Below are 18080 nucleotides of genomic sequence, written 5' to 3'. Positions count from 1 at the left end.
TTCAATTATAAACAATACTTTTCTGTTGTATTGTTGGCTCTGGTAGACCCTCAATACAAGTTTATAATTGTTGACATTGGGGCCTATGGAAGGACGGGAGACTCTAGAGTCTTCAATACTTCCATAATGGCTCGGCGGCTACGCACCAACCAGTTGGATCTACCACCACCACGCCAGCTACCAGGCTCCCCTGAAGAATCAGTCCCTTATGTCCTTGTGGCAGATGAGGCCTTTCAGTTATCGCGCAATGTCATGAGGCCATATCCCCGGCGCAACCTTGACCACAGGCGCAGAATTTTTAACTTGCGCCTATCACATGCTAGGCGACTGGTGGAGTGTTCCTTTGGGATTCTTTGTGCCAAATGGCGGGTACTCCAGTCTGCCATTCAGTTGAGTGAACAAAATGTGAATGAAGTTGTGAAAGCCTGTGTTGTTCTGCATAACTTCACCAGGATACATGATTGTTCCTCCTCTGATGGTGTTGTGCGTAGGCCGGACAATGGGTGCAGGGTGAGACCACCTATGAACCCTCAACGTAGACCGCTCTCTGGCCTCAAAGTGCGTGATATTTTCACTAATTACTTTATCTCACCTGAGGGGGCAACTTCTTGGCAAGAGCATGCTGTGTCTATGTTATAATTTTTTTTTTTAAGTGTGTCTAAATATATATAACTCAACCCCTTCTGATTCTATGACTGTTTCATTGCATTGGTTAGTGTATGTTAGTATGTTGACAGGGTTTTTGAGAAATCACACAGAGACGTTAACTATAGTAGACAAATTTTTAGTTTTGCCTTTTTTTTTTGGTTCTTAAAGGCAAACATAATATTGCCATATGAACATTTTGGCAATGGGCAAAATGGCCCTTTGTGCCTTCTTAAACTTTTTTGAAAAGTAACATTACATAACATAACCCCCAAAAAATTAGGCAATAACAACATTGCTGCATGAGAATATTTAACAAGAAAGGAAAAAAATAGGTGAGCTCCAACACCAAAATTAGTGCTAAAAGATAACACTCACATTTCTTAAGAATGTTTTCCAATCATAGAAATATTCCACCATGACAGGCAAGGCTACCTCACGGCTTTCAGACAGATATTACGTGTCTGTAGAACAGAGAATATTTAACCATGCTATACTGGAAAGGATGAAAAGACAAAACTCACTTGTTAGACATAGAGAGAGAGTGATATTCTGAAGGCTGGTCGCCTTGATTTGTTACTATAGATTGCTAGCAAAAAAGGTGACTACTTCACTAAGGCCAGCACGCCTTTCCTAGGCATTAGCAAGTGAGTAGTGTATTTTCATCCATTGACTTTACAGTATAGCGCGTTTAAATATTCTTTTTTGTACACACATGTAATATCTGTCTGAAAGGCGTGAGGTAGCCATGCCTGTCATGATGTATTCTTTAATATGATTGGAAACATTTTTACAAAAATTAGAATGTTAAATTAGGTAACAAAGTTTGGTGATGGAGAACACCTGTTTTTTCCTTTGTATTTGGAGCACCAGTTAAACCGCACTGGACATCTACGGCCATCAGACTTATAAATCCTCATCGGTTGGGGAAAGGGAACGTGGAAGAGCAGCCTGTGGGTGCTGCTGGACACTGTGTGGGACCATACTGTTGCCCATGATGTTGGAATTGTCCTGCCTCCTGGGACTGTTGTGGATACTGGCCAGAGTAATGATGATGGTGAGGGGCATATTGTTGGCTGTGGTAGGCACGTGGCTCATACCCACCAAGATAGCCAGATCGTCCCCAACCAGGTTGGGACCAGCCTCCAACACTGGGTGGGTACAAGTGGCCATATTGGTGGGGTTGGCTAGAGGCTGACATTTGTGGCTGCTGAATAGTAGGTTGGGTAGTGGGAGGAAGAGGTTGAGGTGTAGGCCCACATATTAGAGGCTGTTCGGACCCTGCTTGAGCAAGCATCTGTGTGGATGGTCTCATGCGCATTAGATTTCGGGGGGAGAGCTGCCACCTCTCCAGATATTCGAATAGCTCATATGGGGTATTGGGGGGGTGCTTGCATCAAGCAGGATCTGAAAACATCCCCTAATACGGAGCCTGACCTCACGGGTAAGGGCACGGAGATAAAGGGTGAGGCTATGTGAGAAGACCTCCTCCCCATCATCTGTAGTTACTCTTGATAAATAATTGAGCACCCCTGTGTCCACATTGGTCCTGCTCTCTTGAATAGTGACCTGGCACCTTCTTCGTGTTCGCCGTGATGTAAGAGCAGCCTGTGGGGATGCCCTGATCTGGCCAGTTGGGCTGCTGCTCAAGTTGCCCGGCTCTTCCAGGATGGGTGATGGGGCAGCAGCAGACCGTCCTGGTGGTGTTGTGTGTTGGGCAGCCAATGGGTTGTCCTGTGATGCCTCATCTTCTGCCATCCTTCTTGTAGGGGGAGAAGATGGGCCAGCCACCTCATCCCCTACAGGATCTATTATGGGCTCTGCCTCTGAGGCCGTTCCTCGATCCGTAAGGTTGGATTGAGTTCTGTTATGAAATAGAACAGAGGCAAAAATACATCAATATTTTTGGCTCTGTAAAGTATTTGTGTAATGTGGTGTGAGGTATGTACTTATGGTCTCAGATCCAGAATTGGGGCGAGGAAGGAGAGCCGGTCATAATAGATGTACTTCCTTTTTACATATCCAGCATCCCCACTCCTGGACCGCTGCTGGCGTTCCCGGCGGTACTGGTCCCGGATGCTTCGCCAGCGTTTCATCACATCTTCCACTGCAATGTGACAGGAAATATTGTCAAATTCACATATTTGAGAGGTCACATTTTCTACCAGTAGTCTAGGTATGGTGCCTTCTGGGGAATGCTTTCTACCCATGGTGGCATATGTAATTGGGCAGATACACAGGGTCTCTTTAGCTACACTTAATAATTGTTTTGTCTAGGAGGATGAGGAGCTTGTGGCCTAACCCCAAATTATGGCTGTGTGAAGCCACGTGTCACAATCCAAATCTAACGGCCTCATGAGGCAAAAAGTACATGCACAGGAAGGGGGGTGCTGATTCTATATTCCTTTTTTGTTGCGCACTAAGGTTACTCATGTTTTGCGTTGTACTTACGAATTTTATGCTGCTCCTCACGTGGTCGGTCACAAAAGTCATGGTACATCTGGCGACAGATGCGCCTCCATGACGCCTCCTTTCTTGCCCGGTTTGCATAATTTGCATCGCGTTGGTGCCAGATTTCGGGACGCTCCTGCACCAGGACAATGAGCATCTCCACATTTATGTACGTGGACACCATGCTGCTGCTGTACTCCGTGGAGGCGTACTTCCTGGATGTCTGGAGCGCTCTTTGAGCTCATTTGCATGTCTAGGCTTCCTGATGATGGATTGGCCCATTTCCTGTCACCAGCCAAAAGACCTGTGTATTGCTCGCAGGTCACACGTCTGGTCCGTGTGTAATCCGTATTTTTTGCGCGCCCATAGACTTGCATTGGCGTACTTCGGGCGTAGTACGCTGACAATTGCAGCATGCTGCGATTGGCACGGAGCATTGGATACGGATGAGAAATATACGGCTGGTGCGAGTGACCCCATAGAGAATCATTTGTCCGTGTCTAATGCGTGCTTTTAGCGCCTCTCACTCGCCCGTATTCCTCGCCAGTGTGACCCCAGCCTAAATCCTCCAATCTCCAATTTATCCTGAATGCAATAGCCAGGATCATATTTATGTCCAGCTGCTACACCGATGCCTCCACCTTATAACAGTCATTGCACTAGTTCCCCCTCCACTACAGAATACAATATAAGGGCTCATACTCACATGCAAGAAACTCGGACGAGTCTCGCACGTCAATATCTGGCACTGCAGCCGCAACTCAGATCGGAGCGTTCAGCGCTGTGGAATTAATGGCGCTATATAAATTAGTAAAATAAATAAATGAAAAATAAAGGTGGTGGAAAGGGCATTGATGGGGGAGAATTCAATGATGGGGATAGGGAAAGTACAATAATGGGATGCGAGGGGAGGAGGACAATGAGGGGATTGGGAAGGGAGTAAGGGGGATTTATATTGGATTTAGGAACAGGGGGAGGTGGAGGAAGAGGTTATCGCCCCTTATTATATAATGTACTCATTTATTATGTATAGCACAGTTCCCTAGTATATACAGGGTGGACCATTTATATGGATACACCTAAATAAAATAGGAATGGTTGGTGACCCAGATCGGCGCACTGAATTTGCAGAATGGGCAAAACAAAAATTGGAACAGGACTCAGTTTATACAGAACATTATGTTCAGTGATGAGGCAAACTTTTTTGGGTGGCCTGTTTATATGGATACATCTAAATAAAATGGGAATGGTGACAGTTTTCTTGTGTAGGGTGTCTTGCATTGAAATCTGCTGCAATGACCCGGGTACTGCGTTCACCAGACATCAACACAATTTCTATCTGCTCCTCATGTGTTAACCTCTGTGACATGTCAATGGCTGTAAACAAAGAGAAACTTGTAAATAATTCATGAAAGAATAAATTTTCATTAACCCCTTAAGCCCCAAGGGTGGTTTGCACGATCATGACCGGGCCAATTTTTACAATTCTGTCCACTGTCCCTTTATGAGGTAATAACTCTGAAACGCTTCCATGGATCCCGGTGATTCTGACATTGTTTTCTCGTGACATATTGTACTTCATGTTAGTGGTAAAATTTTATTCATATAACTTGTGTTTATTTGTGAAAAAAAACAGAAATTTGGCAAAAATTTTGAAAATTTCGCAATTTTCCAACTTTGAATTTTTATGCCCTTAAATCACAGAGATACGGTACACAAAAAACTTGATAAGTAACATTTCCCACATGTTTACTTTACATCAGCACAATTTTGGAACCAATATTTTTTTTTTGTTAGGAGGTTATAAGGGTTAAAAATTAACCAGCGATTTCTCATTTTTTCAACACCATTTTATTTTTACGGACCACATCACATTTGAAGCCACTTTGAGGGGTCTATATGATAGAAAATACCTAAAAGTGACACCATTCTAAAAGCTGCACCCCTTAAGGTGCTCAAAACCACATTCAAGAAGTTTATTAACCCTTTAGGTGCGTCACAGGAATTTTTTGAATATTTAAAAAAAATGAACATTTAACTTTTTTTCACAAAAAAAATACTTCAGGTTCAATTTTTTTTATTTTACCAAGGGTAACAGGAGAAATTGGACTGCAAAAGTTATTGTGCAATTTGTCCTGAGTACGCTGATACCTGATATGTGGGGCGGAAACACCTCAGAAGGGATGGAGCGCCGTTTGACTTTTTCAATGCAAAATTGGCTGGAATTCAGATGGGACGCCATGTCGCGTTTGGAGAGCCCCTGATGTACCTAAACAGTGGAAACCCCCCACAAGTGACCCCATTTTGGAAACTAGACCCCCCAAAAAACTTATCTAGATATGTGGTGAGAACTTTGAACCCACAAGGGCTTCACAGAAGTTTATAACGTACAGCGGTACAATTAAAAAATCATATTTTTTCCACAAAAATGATCTTTTCACCCCCAATTTTTATTTTCCCAAGGGTAACAGGACCCTAAAAGTTATTGTGAAATTTGTCCTGAGTACGCTGATACTCCATACGTGGGTGTAAATGACTATTTGGGCGCATGGCAGAGCTCGGAAGGGAAGCAGCGCTATTTGACGTTTTTGGCTGGAATTGAGATCGGACACCATGTCGCGATTGGAAAACCCCTGATGTACCAAAACAGTGGAAACCCCCCACAAATGACACCATTTTGGAAACTAGACCCCCCAAGGAACTTATCTAGATTTGTGGTGAGCACTTTGAACCCCCCAGTGCTTCACAGAAGTTTATAACGCCCGGGCATGAATATAAAAAAATCGTATTTTTTCCAGAAACATGATCATTTAGTCACCAATTTTTTTATTTTCCCAAGGGTACAAGGAGAAATTGGACCCCAAAAGTTGTTGTCCAATTTGTCCTGAGTACGCTGATACCTCATATGTGGGAGAAAACTACTGTATGGGCACACGTCGGGGCTCGGAAGGGAAGTAGTGACGTTTTGGAATGCAGACTTTGATGGAATAGTCTGCGGGTGTCATGTTGCTTTTGGAGAGCCTCTGATGTACCTAAACAGTGGAAACCCCCCACAAGTGACCCCATTTTGGAAACTAGACCCCCTAAAGAACTTATCTAGATGTGTGGTGAGCACTTTGAACCCCCCAGTGCTTCACAGAAGTTTATAACGACCGGGCATGAAAATAAAAATATCGTATTTTTTCAACAAACATGATCAATTAGTCTCCAATTTTTTTATTTTCCCAAGGGTAACAGGAGAAATTGGACCCCAAAAGTTGTTGTCCAATTTGTCCTGAGTACGCTGATACATCATATGTGGGAGAAAACTACTGTATGGGCACACGTCGGGGCTCAGAAGGGAAGTAGTGACGTTTTGGAATGCAGACTTTGATGGAATGGTCTGAGGGTGTCATGTGCGTTTGGAGAGCCCCTGATGTGCCTAAAATACTGAAACTCCCCACAAGTGACCCCATTTTGGAAACTAGACCCCCCACAGAACTTATCTAGATGTGTGGTGAGCACTTTGAACCCCCAAGTGCTTCACAGAAGTTTATAATGCCTGGGCGTGAAAATAAAAAAATCATTTTTTCCCACAAAAATGATATTTTTGCCCCCAATTTTTTATTTTCCTAAGGGTAACAGGAGAAATTGGACCCCAAAAGTTGTTTTGCAATTTGTCCTGAGTATGCTGATACCCTATATGTGAGGGTAAAACACTGTTTGGGCGCACGGCAGAGCTTGGAAGGGAAGGAGCACCATTTGACTCTTTCAACGCAGAATTGGCTGGAATTGAGATCAGACGCCACGTTGCATTTGGAGAGCACCTGATGTGCCCAAACAGTGGAAACCCCCAATTCTAACTCCAACCCTAACCCCAACACACCCCTAACCCTAATCTCAGCCCTAGCCCTAGCCCTAACCCTAGCCCTAACCCTAGCCCTAGCCCTAACCCTAGCCCTAATCCTAACCCTAACCCTAACCCTAGCCCTAGCCTTAACCCTAACCCTAACGGGAAAATGGAAATAAATACATTTTCTTTTAGTTTTATTATTTTTCCCTAACTAAGGGGGTGATAACGGGGGGTTTGATTTACTATTTATGGCGATTTTTATGGTTGGCAGCTGTCACACGCTAAAAGACGCTTTTTATTGTAAAAATAGTTTTTGCATCACCACATATTGAGAGCTATAATTTTTCCGTATTTTGACCCACCGAGTCATGTGAGGTCTTATTCCTTGCGGGACGAGTTGACGTTTTTATTGGTACCATCTTCGGGCATGTGACATTTTTTGATCGCTTTTTATTCCGATTTTTGGGACGCAGAATGAACAAAAACCAGCGTTTCATGAATTTCTTTTGGGGGGTGCGTTTACACCATTCCATGTGCTCTAAAATTGATAAAGCAGTTTTATTCTTCGGGTCAGTACGGTTACAGCGATACCTCGCTGTATGATAATAAATCATTATTTTTTGCTTCGTTTTTTATTTTTATTTTTTAAGGGGTTCGCTAAAGGGGTTAACTAATGGGACAGTTTTATAGGACGTGTCGTCACGGACGCAGCAATACCAAATATGTGTACTTTTATTGTTTTTTTTATTTTCAAAAAATGAATTTATTGGGGAATATTTTTTTTTTTTACTAATTTATTTAGCGATTTTTTAAAAATTATTTTTACACTTTTTTTTTTGTTAACTTTATTATATTGTCCCAGGTGGGACATCACTGTCCTGTGACAGATCACTGATCTGTCACAGGCATAGACGCAGACTAACTCATGCTTGCGCTTTGCAGGCAGTGAGGAAGTCAGCTCCCTACAGGCCCCCAAAGGTCCCCGTCGCCATCTTGGATCCGGAGGCCTGTAGGGAAAGAGCACCCCGCAGCAGCGCTGCACATTGCGCTGCCGTGGGGGGCTCAGGGAGGCACGGAGGGAGCCCCCTCCCTGCCGATGCTTCCCTTTAACCCCCGGTACACCGCGATTGTGTTTGATCGCGGTGTACAAGGGGTTAATGTGTCGGGGGCGGTCCGTGACCGCCCCTGACACATTGTGCCGGGTGTCAGCTGTGATAATCACGTGAGCGCCGCTGATCGCTATGACGTACTATCCCGTCCCTGGGAATTAAGTCCCAGGGCACATGGACGGGATAGTACGTCTCATGGCAGAAAGGGGTTAAAACCAAGCACACCATTGTTTTTCTTGTGAAATTCTCAATAAGTTTAATGTGTCACATGACCCTCTTCCCATTGAAAAAAATAAATTTGGATCCAAAATGGCCGACTTGAAAATGGCCACCATGGTCACGACCCATCTTGAAAAGTTTTCCCCCTCCCATATATTAATGTGCCACAAACTGAAAGTTGATATCACCAACCATTCCAATTTTATTTAGGTGTATCCATATAAATGGCCCACCCTGTAGTGTATTTGCTTATTATGTATTATGTATAGTGCCATCCCTCAGTATATAGTGTAGTCACTTTTTATGTATAGCACGGTCAGTACTTAGTACCTAAGTATATAGTGTACTCACTTATTATGGTGCCATCCCTTATTATATAGCTTCCTCTGCTGTTATGTATAGTGCTGTCTCTTACATAGAGTATTCTTGTTATTTTTGTTATTCACAGCGCCCTCTTTTATTACATAGTCCGCTCTCTTGTTAGATATAAAATGACTGCTGATGGAGGAGCCAGTGACCAGACTACCAGTCCATCATCTCTTCCATTAAAAAACAAGCTTTCCCATGCTCCATCAGCCATCATTGCATTATATATCTAACAAGAGAGGACGGTATGTGACAAAGGAAATGTAACATCAAATGTAACATCAACTGTTCTTCACTGTCCTATTAAGGGAATAGGAGAATCCAGGATATCTATAAACAGAAAGATAGTGAGGAAACACTTAGCTAACCTAAATGAATTCAAGTCTCCAGGTCCAGATGAATTACACCCCAGAGTACTGAAGGACATAGCAGAAGAAATTTTTGAACCCCTCTCCATAATCTTTGAAAATTCTTGGAGAACAGGAGAAGTGCCAGAAGACTGGAGAAGAGCAAATGTTGTTCCTATCTTCAAAAAGGGGAAGAAGGTGGACCCAGGCAACTATAGGCCGGTGAGTCTGACTTCTATACCAGGAAAGATCTTTGAACAAATTATTAAACAACATGTATGTCAGTACCTGGATAAGAATGAAGTGATTAAACAGAGTCAGCATGGGTTTGTAACTAATAAGTCATGTCAGACTAACTTAATTTCCTTCTATGACGGAATCACTGATTGGGTGGATCAAGGAAATGCTGTAGATATAGTATATCTTGACTTCAGCAAAGCATTTGACAAAGTCTCTCATACAATCTTTATTGAAAAAATGACTAAGTATGGAATGGACAAGGCAACTGTTAGGTGGATTCATAACTGGCTTAGTGATCGGACCCAAAGAGTGGTCGTAAATGGCTGCACATCCAGTTGGAAGAATGTCTCAAGTGGGGTACCACAGGGCTCTGTCCTGGGCCCTGTATTGTTCAACATCTTTATCAACGATTTAGATGAAGGAATTGAGGGTAAACTGATTAAATTTGCTGATGACACAAAGCTAGGAGGGATAGATAATACTAGAGAAGAGAGAGAGAGGATTCAAAAAGATATAAATAAACTGGAGAAGTGGGCAGCAACTAACAGAATGGTTTTTAACAGGGAGAAATGCAAAGTACTACATCTGGGCAATAAAAATGAAAAAAGCATATACAGAATGGGAGGAATAGGGCTAAGTGACAGCACATGTGAAAAAGACTTGGGTATACTTATAGATCACAGACTGAATATGAGTCAACAGTGTGATGCAGCAGCAAAAAAGGCAAATGCAATTCTAGGATGTATTAACAGAAGCATACAGTCTAGATCACGTGAAGTCATTATTTCCCTCTACTCCTCTTTGGTCAGACCTCATCTGGAATATTGTGTCCAGTTTTGGGCACCACATTTTAAAAAAGACATCAACAAACTGGAGCAAGTTCAGAAAAGAGCGACCAGAATGGTGACCGGTCTGCAAACCCTGTCTTATGAGGAAAGGTTGCAGGATTTGGGAATGTTTAGTTTGCAAAAGAGAAGACTGAGAGGAGACTTAATAGCTGTCTATAAATATCTAAAGGGCTGTCACACTGTAGAAGGATCAACTTTATTCTCATTTGCACAAGGAAAGACTAGAAGCAATGGGATGAAACTGAATGGGAGGAGACACAGATTAGATATTAGAAAAAACTTTTTGACAGTTAGAGTGATCAATGAGTGGAACAGGCTGCCACGAGAAGTGGTGAGTTCTCCTTCAATGGAAGTCTTCAAACAGAGGCTGGACAGACATCTGACTGGGATGATTTAGCGAATCCTGCTTTGAGCAGGGGGTTGCTCCTTCAATGGAAGTCTTCAAACAGAGGCTGGACAGACATCTGACTGGGATGATTTAGCGAATCCTGCTTTGAGCAGGGGGTTGGACCAGATGGCCGAGGAGGTCCCTTCCAACTCTGCGATTCTATGATTCTATGATTCTATGAAAAAAACAGGGCTCTATATAATCCAATATGTAAGTGACGGTGCAGTACATACTGTACATAGCAAGAGAGGGCACTGTGTAAGGGATGGCAATTATACATACTGTAAATAAAGGAGACTATGTATTATATATATATATATATATATATGTGTGGCTATATATATATATTTATATATATATATAGCTTTGTCGCCATAAAAGGAGGGGGGGCCCAGACACATTTCTTGCACAGGGGCCCCAAGCTGTCAGTGTCCGCACCTGGTGATCACAGTTGACACTATACACAGGAGCTCTGTATATGCTGTATAGTGTAAGTGTACAGGTAACACACTGACTTATCAGTGATATCTCTAATTGAAATCCTTCATCTTCGCTTATCTTCTTCATCAAGCGCAGACTGTCATCACTTTTTCTAGCCAGGACTCCCATGCATGTGTTGTGACAGTGAAACAGCCGCGACACATGCAGCTGCGGCGCCGAAGAGCTGATCAGCCACAGCGCTCCAGGTATCTTCTGCAGCTTACAGTATTTGGTAAGCTATTATGTATAGCTGTAAGCTACTATATATAACTGTACTGTAATCTCGTATGTTCTTCAGCACAGGCATCTACCACTATATGTCACCATAAGGCAGTAATATCAGTGTTGTATAGAGATTTTTATTAGTAACAGTATGGTCACCTCCTGAGATTCTTCTACATCCACTATTATGGAGTGCCACCATTGTTGTAATCAGGGTTACATGGTTAGAGGCCCGCTCAGAGGTTTCGCCCCCCCCGAAACCAAACCCCTAGCTATGCCTCTGCCATTACAAATTAGTTCCTGATATGGAGTCTGAGAAGCAGAACATAGGGCCCTAAAAGCTAATCCTCTCCCTCATTCCCATCATCTCACCTATTGTATAAGTCCTTTTCCTTTCTGTTCCTTCCCTTGGGGCAAGTTTTACCTATCTTTCTAATTTAGGGCAGTTCAGAGACACACCTTAGTGATCAATAATGTGCTGTCAATGAACACAGTATATTTATATGGTATACACAAATACACAAACAATAAAAGGGAATTATACACTATACTCAATATGCATCCCATATAAATGCTGGTAGACTTGCCGTCACTCATTATTACAAGAGCTGGCCATAGATTGCTATTATCGTGTAGTAATTCACTCGGGAAAATATGTAACAAACTAAAAACTGCAACTGACCCTTCTGGTTCCTGTACAGTCTAGAGATCCTGACTCCACAGTCCCCAGTGGTTTCTGCACGAGCTAACAGAGCCTTGACCACAGACTAGACGATGGCAACTCGGACCTTGGCTGTCCAAAAGGCTGTCGAGCGCTTAACGTTCCTCTGAAAGAACCAGACAGCAGAGAATAAATTACCTATTGAAGGAAAAATGAGGAAAAACCCTGCCTTAACTAAGTAAATAAAAAGCAAAACGTACATTTAAAGGGAATCTGTCACCCATTTTTAGTGATATCATGTAAAGATATCACCCAATTGTGCGTCCCATAAGGATTCTATTAGGACTTTTGATTCCCCCCGACCCCGCACCTTTGAAGAATAAATACCTTTTTTATCTTGGTGGAGATGTATGGAAATCGCCGCGGTCCGGTCCGATGGACGGGGCTTATTCGCCTTCTCTCCCCCTCGGCTTGCTGAACGTAATCTTCATCTGTGAATATCACAGATGCTGTAGTTTTCCATGCTTGCGCACTGAAAAGGCCTCCGGTGCTTGCGCAGTATGCTTTGCTCAACTGTGGGCAAAGCATATAATCGGCACTGCGCATGCGCCGGTATTTTTTAACGCGGACTATGCCCCGAAAGTCTTCACATGCAGGACACACTTCCGGGGCATAGACCGCGCTGAAAAATACCAGCGCATGCGCATTATCGATTATATGCTTTGCCCACAGTTGGTCAAAGCATACTGCGCAAGCGCCGGAGGCCTTTTCAATGTGCAAGCACTGAAAACTACTGCATCTGTGATATTCACAGATGAAGATTACGTTCAGCATGCCGAGGAGAGGGGGGGAGAAGGCGAATAAGCCCCGCCCATCGGACCAGACTGCGGCGATTTCCATACATCTCCACCAAGATAAAAAAGGTATTTATGCATCAAAGGTGCGGGGTCGGGGGGAATCAAATGTCCTAATAGAATCCTTATGGGACGCACAATTGGGTGATATCTTTACATTATATCACTAAAAATGGGTGACAGATTCCTTTTAAATAATACAGAGTTCTTAGTAATACTGCATTTGATCAAAAATAGCATAAAAGCCGTCCCAACACGACACGGTAACTCTGATCGGGACAGTCCTACACTGTCTAATATTAAACATCTATATGGCTGAAGGTCGGAGGCTGCTGGAAGGAATAAAGTCAATTTCCTCCCGGCAGCCGGGGTGTCAGTGCAGTTGGGTGGCATCATGAGTTTAGAACACTAAACTAACATTTCTTTTAATCCTAATCGTCTATTTGATGTAATAATCTAATCACTTTCCAAGTATACCTTAATTAAAAAGTCACTACCCTTTCATCTCTAATCTAACTGCTTTATTTTATTTTTTTTTACTTACAGTTTGACATTTCTTTTGAGAATCCCCAGTGCATGCTGAGATACTGAAACGAGACATCATCAGGGGGCAGAGGCCGCGCTCACTGCCACAGCCTCTGTCCCCATGCTGAAATGAAGCATTATCAGTGACATCCATTTCAGGGTCTGCATGCTAGTCCGTGCTTTACTGAGCATGTGTCACTTGTCAACTCTGTTCTTTCCAAACAATGTGCACTGACAGTGCGCTCTCTTGCCGGCCAATGATATTTCTCATCAGAGCCGGTGAGGGAGCGCACTGTAACTGTGCATTGAAAAATAATATTGCACAGTGACAAAGGCTTGTACTCGGCATACGTGAGAATTGACAACTGATGCATGCTCAGTAGAGGAGGAACTAGCTTACCCCTGAAACGGACATCAGTGATTGCAGCCTCTGACCCTTGATGATGTCTCATTTGACTATCCTAACATGCACTAGGGATTCTCAAACTGTATCTGGACTTTTATTATGTTTTTTAATTATGGATGTAAAAAAACAGATATCATACGGACGTCAAAAGCAGAAATGCCGATGGCAGTATGGATGAAGAAAAATCTTTTTTTTCAGGATGATAAACAGGCGATTTGTCATTGGCTTGACTAACTTAGCTTAATACTTGACAACATTGTGTTGTGTTATTATCTGCTATTCCTCATCATGTAGTAAGAGTATATTTCTTCGACTAGTAACCATTCTGCCAGGCTGTACATGTTGCAAAATATAATTTGTTCCTGAATGTCCATTTTTTAGTAGCCAAGTTGATATATCAAGCCACCAATGTAAAAGAGATCACTTGTGGGTTTAGGAGATGACTTCATATGTTGGATATTTGCTACTGAGATTTATATGCGTACACAAAAAATGGCTCTTTTGAGTAGTGTATTCTCAGGGAACGGTGACATCAGTATTTGGCAAGGTCACTGATACCACTCCATGAGTGACACGCATTATCCATGTCCAACCAGTTATTTTGCCTCAAGAATAGCTGAGAGGACTGAAATTGTCATTAGATTAATAAGATTGTTGGACAAGCAAAGTCCTTAAAGTGGTTGTCCAGGACTAAAATATTAATGACCTATCTCCAGGTTATGTCATCAATATCAGATTGGTGGGGGTTTGACACCCAGCACCGTCACAATTTATACCTCCATAAGCAGTGTATCTAGCACTGTGGGGGTCCGTGTATTTGGCACTTTGTTCTATTTGCCTTCTGCTTGGTGTATTTTCAAAATTTCAAAAGAAGTTAAGGATCTAAGCAGTGTGTTTTGAGCTTATATAGTGTGGTAGATGAGCTATAATATTTTTCTTACAATGTTCCTAGCAGAGATAGATAGAAGAAAAAAAACACATTTCGCGCTATGTACATACATCTCTTTAACGCTTTAATTTTTGGCCACATTTTGCTGTAATGGAGCAAAGCACATTGAATTAAGAGCCTAGGAATTATATATCCTATGACCAAAGGGAAAAAAATATCTTAAAATTTGTAACAGCTAGATTTTTGTCTAGTGATGGGTATTTTTAAAAAAGACGTCCTCCTGCCACAGCTAAAATGTAATTTTAAGAAACTATATAGTTTTTTTTAATGTAAATAATCCAGTAGTAGACTTTCTCTCTGATCATGACCAAATCACACATCAGTATTTCACGTACATCTGGTGTCAGTGTTTTTCAATGACAGCACATAAATATGGAGCGCCCGTCAGGGCTGTTGGGTACTCGGTACCGGGCAGTTCTTAAAGGGGAAGTGTCACGACAGTGGTGACCCGGTCCGTGGCCCTGGGCGTCCAATGAAAATGTTCAATAAAGTTTATAGGGGATGATTTTAAAGGGAATTAGTTTGTGATGCACCTGTGATATTCGGCAAATAAGGTGTTAGCCGACGTTTCCTCAGAGTCCGCTGGGGCTGATGATGATGCAGCAGAGATGTTACAGCTCTCCACAGGTAGAGCTAGGCCCCAGGGCAACTGTATGTGTAAGTGACGAGATGATGATGGTGGTTCTAGTTCAGGGCAGATGGTATAGCAAACAAATCTGAGGACACAACAGGGTTGTAGTTTCCTTTACCTTTACTAGATTTATAGAGGTGCAGACCGGAGCACTGGTTACAGTGACAATGGAGGTCCGGGCAGCCCGAAGCTGCTCAGTCCTCTGTTCCTCCCACTGTCTTTCAGAAAATGTTACCCGCATGCAGGGCCGCACCTCTAATGAGGCGACTTGCACCAGCTGCTCAAGCGGCAGGCAGCAGGGGACAGCATTATGCGCTCCTCTACCCACAGCACCTACAATTTAGCCTCTGCACGCTGATGCTGCGCTTGCGGTCGTGCAAGAGGCTGCAATTGATGCAGTCACAGGAGGGAAGGTGTCAGGGCCCCCTGATCATGTGACCCATGACTCCTCCCCTCCTGTGACCTCATCACAGGTCCTGTGCGCATCATTCCTTGGTTTATGCAGGACTGCTGTCTGTCATCGTGAGTGAGCTAGTTGTGTGTGTGAGTTGTGTGATACATGTGTGTGTGATACATGTTAGCTGTGTATGAGCGTGAGCTGTGTGATACGTGTGAGTAAGTTACTTGTGTGAGCATGAGCTGTGTGAACTACTAGTGTGTGAGCTGTGATACAGAGTGTGTGATACGTGTGAGCTGTGTGTGATACGTGTGAGCTGTGTGTGATATGTGTGAGCTGTGTGTGATACGTGTGATACGTGTGAGCTGTGTGTGATACGTGTGAGCTGTGTGTGATACGTGTGAGCTGTGTGTGATATGTGTGAGCTGTGTGTGATACGTGTGAGCTGTGTGTGTGTGTGATACGTGTGTGTGGGGGGTGTGTGTTATACGTGTGAGTTGTGTGATACATGTGTGTGTGATACGTGTGAGCTGTGTATGAGCGTGAGCTGTGTGATATGTGTGTGTAAGTTACTTGTGTGAGCATGAGCTGTGTGAGCTACTTGTGTGTGAGCTGTGATACAGAGTGTGTGATACGTGTGAGCTGTGTGTGTGTGATACATGTGAGCTGTGTGTGATACGTGTGAGCTGTGTGTATGTGTGATACGTGTGAGCTGGGTGTGTGTGATATGTGTGAGCTGTATGCGTGATACGTGTGAGCTGGGTGTGTGATACGTGTGAGCTGTGTGTGTGTGATACATGTGAGCTGTGTGTGAGCTGTGTGTATGTGTGATACGTGTGAGCTGTGTGTGTGTGATACGTGAGAGCTGTATGCGTGATACGTGTGAGCTGGGTGTGTGATACGTGTGAGCTGGGTGTGTGATACGTGTGAGCTGGGTGTGTGTGAACGTGTGAGCTGTGTGTGATACGTGTGAGATACGTGTGAGCTGTGTGAGATATGTGTGAGCTGGGTGTGTGATACGTGTGAGCTGTGTGTGATACGTGTGAGCTGTGTGTGTGTGATACGTGTGAGCTGTGTGTGTGATACGTGTGAGCTGTGTGTGATACGTGTGAGCTGGGTGTGTGATACGTGTTAGCTGGGTGTGTGATACGTGTGAGCTGTGTGTGATAGGTGTGAGCTGTGTGTGATACGTGTGAGCTGTGTGTGATACGTGTGAGCTGTGTGTGTGATACGTGTGAGCTGTGTGTGTGATACGTGTGAGGTGTGTGATACGTGTGAGCTGTGTGTGTGTGATACGTGTGAGCTGGGTGTGTGATACGTGTGAGCTGGGTGTGTGATACGTGTGAGCTGGGTGTGTGATACGTGTGAGCTGTGTTTGTGCGATACGTGTGAGCTGTGTGTGTGTGTGCGATACGTGTGAGCTGTGTGTGTGAGCTGTGTGTGATACGTGTGAGCTGTGTGTGTGTGATACGTGTGAGCTGTGTGTGTGTGATACGTGTGAGCTGTATGTGTGATACGTGTGAGCTGGGTGTGTGATACGTGTGAGCTGGGTGTGTGATACGTGTGAGCTGTGTGTGTGATACGTGTGAGCTGTGTGTGTGATACGTGTGAGCTGTGTGAGATACGTGTGAGCTGGGTGTGTGATACGTGTGAGCTGTGTGTGTGTGATACGTGTGAGCTGTGTGTGTGATACGTGTGAGCTGTGTGTGTGTGATACGTGTGAGCTGTGTGTGATACGTGTGAGCTGTGTGTGTGATACGTGTGAGCTAGGTGTGTGATACGTGTGAGCTGGGTGTGTGATACGTGTGAGCTGTGTGTGATACGTGTGAGCTGTGTGTGATACGTGTGAGCTGTGTGTGTGTGTGATACGTGTGAGCTGGGTGTGTGATACGTGTGAGCTAGGTGTGTGATACGTGTGAGCTGGGTGTGTGATACGTGTGAGCTGTGTGTGATACGTGTGAGCTGTGTGTGATACGTGTGAGCTGTGTGTGTGTGTGATACGTGTGAGCTGGGTGAGTGATACGTGTGAGCTGGGTGTGTGATACGTGTGAGCTGGGTGTGTGATACGTGTGAGCTGTGTTTGTGCGATACGTGTGAGCTGTGTGTGTGCGATACGTGTGAGCTGTGTGTGAGCTGTGTGTGATACGTGTGAGCTGTGTGTGTGTGATACGTGTGAGCTGGGTGTGTGATACGTGTGAGCTGTGTGTGATATGTGTGAGCTGTGTGTGTGTGATATGTGTGAGCTGTGTGTGTGGGGGGTGTGTGTTATACGTGTGAGTTGTGTGATACATGTGTGTGTGATACGTGTGAGCTGTGTATGAGCGTGAGCTGTGTGATATGTGTGTGTAAGTTACTTGTGTGAGCATGAGCTGTGTGAGCTACTTGTGTGTGAGCTGTGATACAGAGTGTGTGAGCTGTGTGTGTGTGATACGTGTGAGCTGTATGCGTGATACGTGTGAGCTGGGTGTGTGATACGTGTGAGCTGGGTGTGCGATACGTGTGAGCTGTGT

The sequence above is a fragment of the Dendrobates tinctorius genome, unplaced genomic scaffold, assembly GCF_039654945.1.
Source record: "Dendrobates tinctorius isolate UK_male_01 unplaced genomic scaffold, ASM3965494v1 ptg000145l, whole genome shotgun sequence".
NCBI lineage: Eukaryota > Metazoa > Chordata > Amphibia > Anura > Dendrobatidae > Dendrobates > Dendrobates tinctorius.
Note: the sequence above shows the minus strand (reverse complement) of the source record.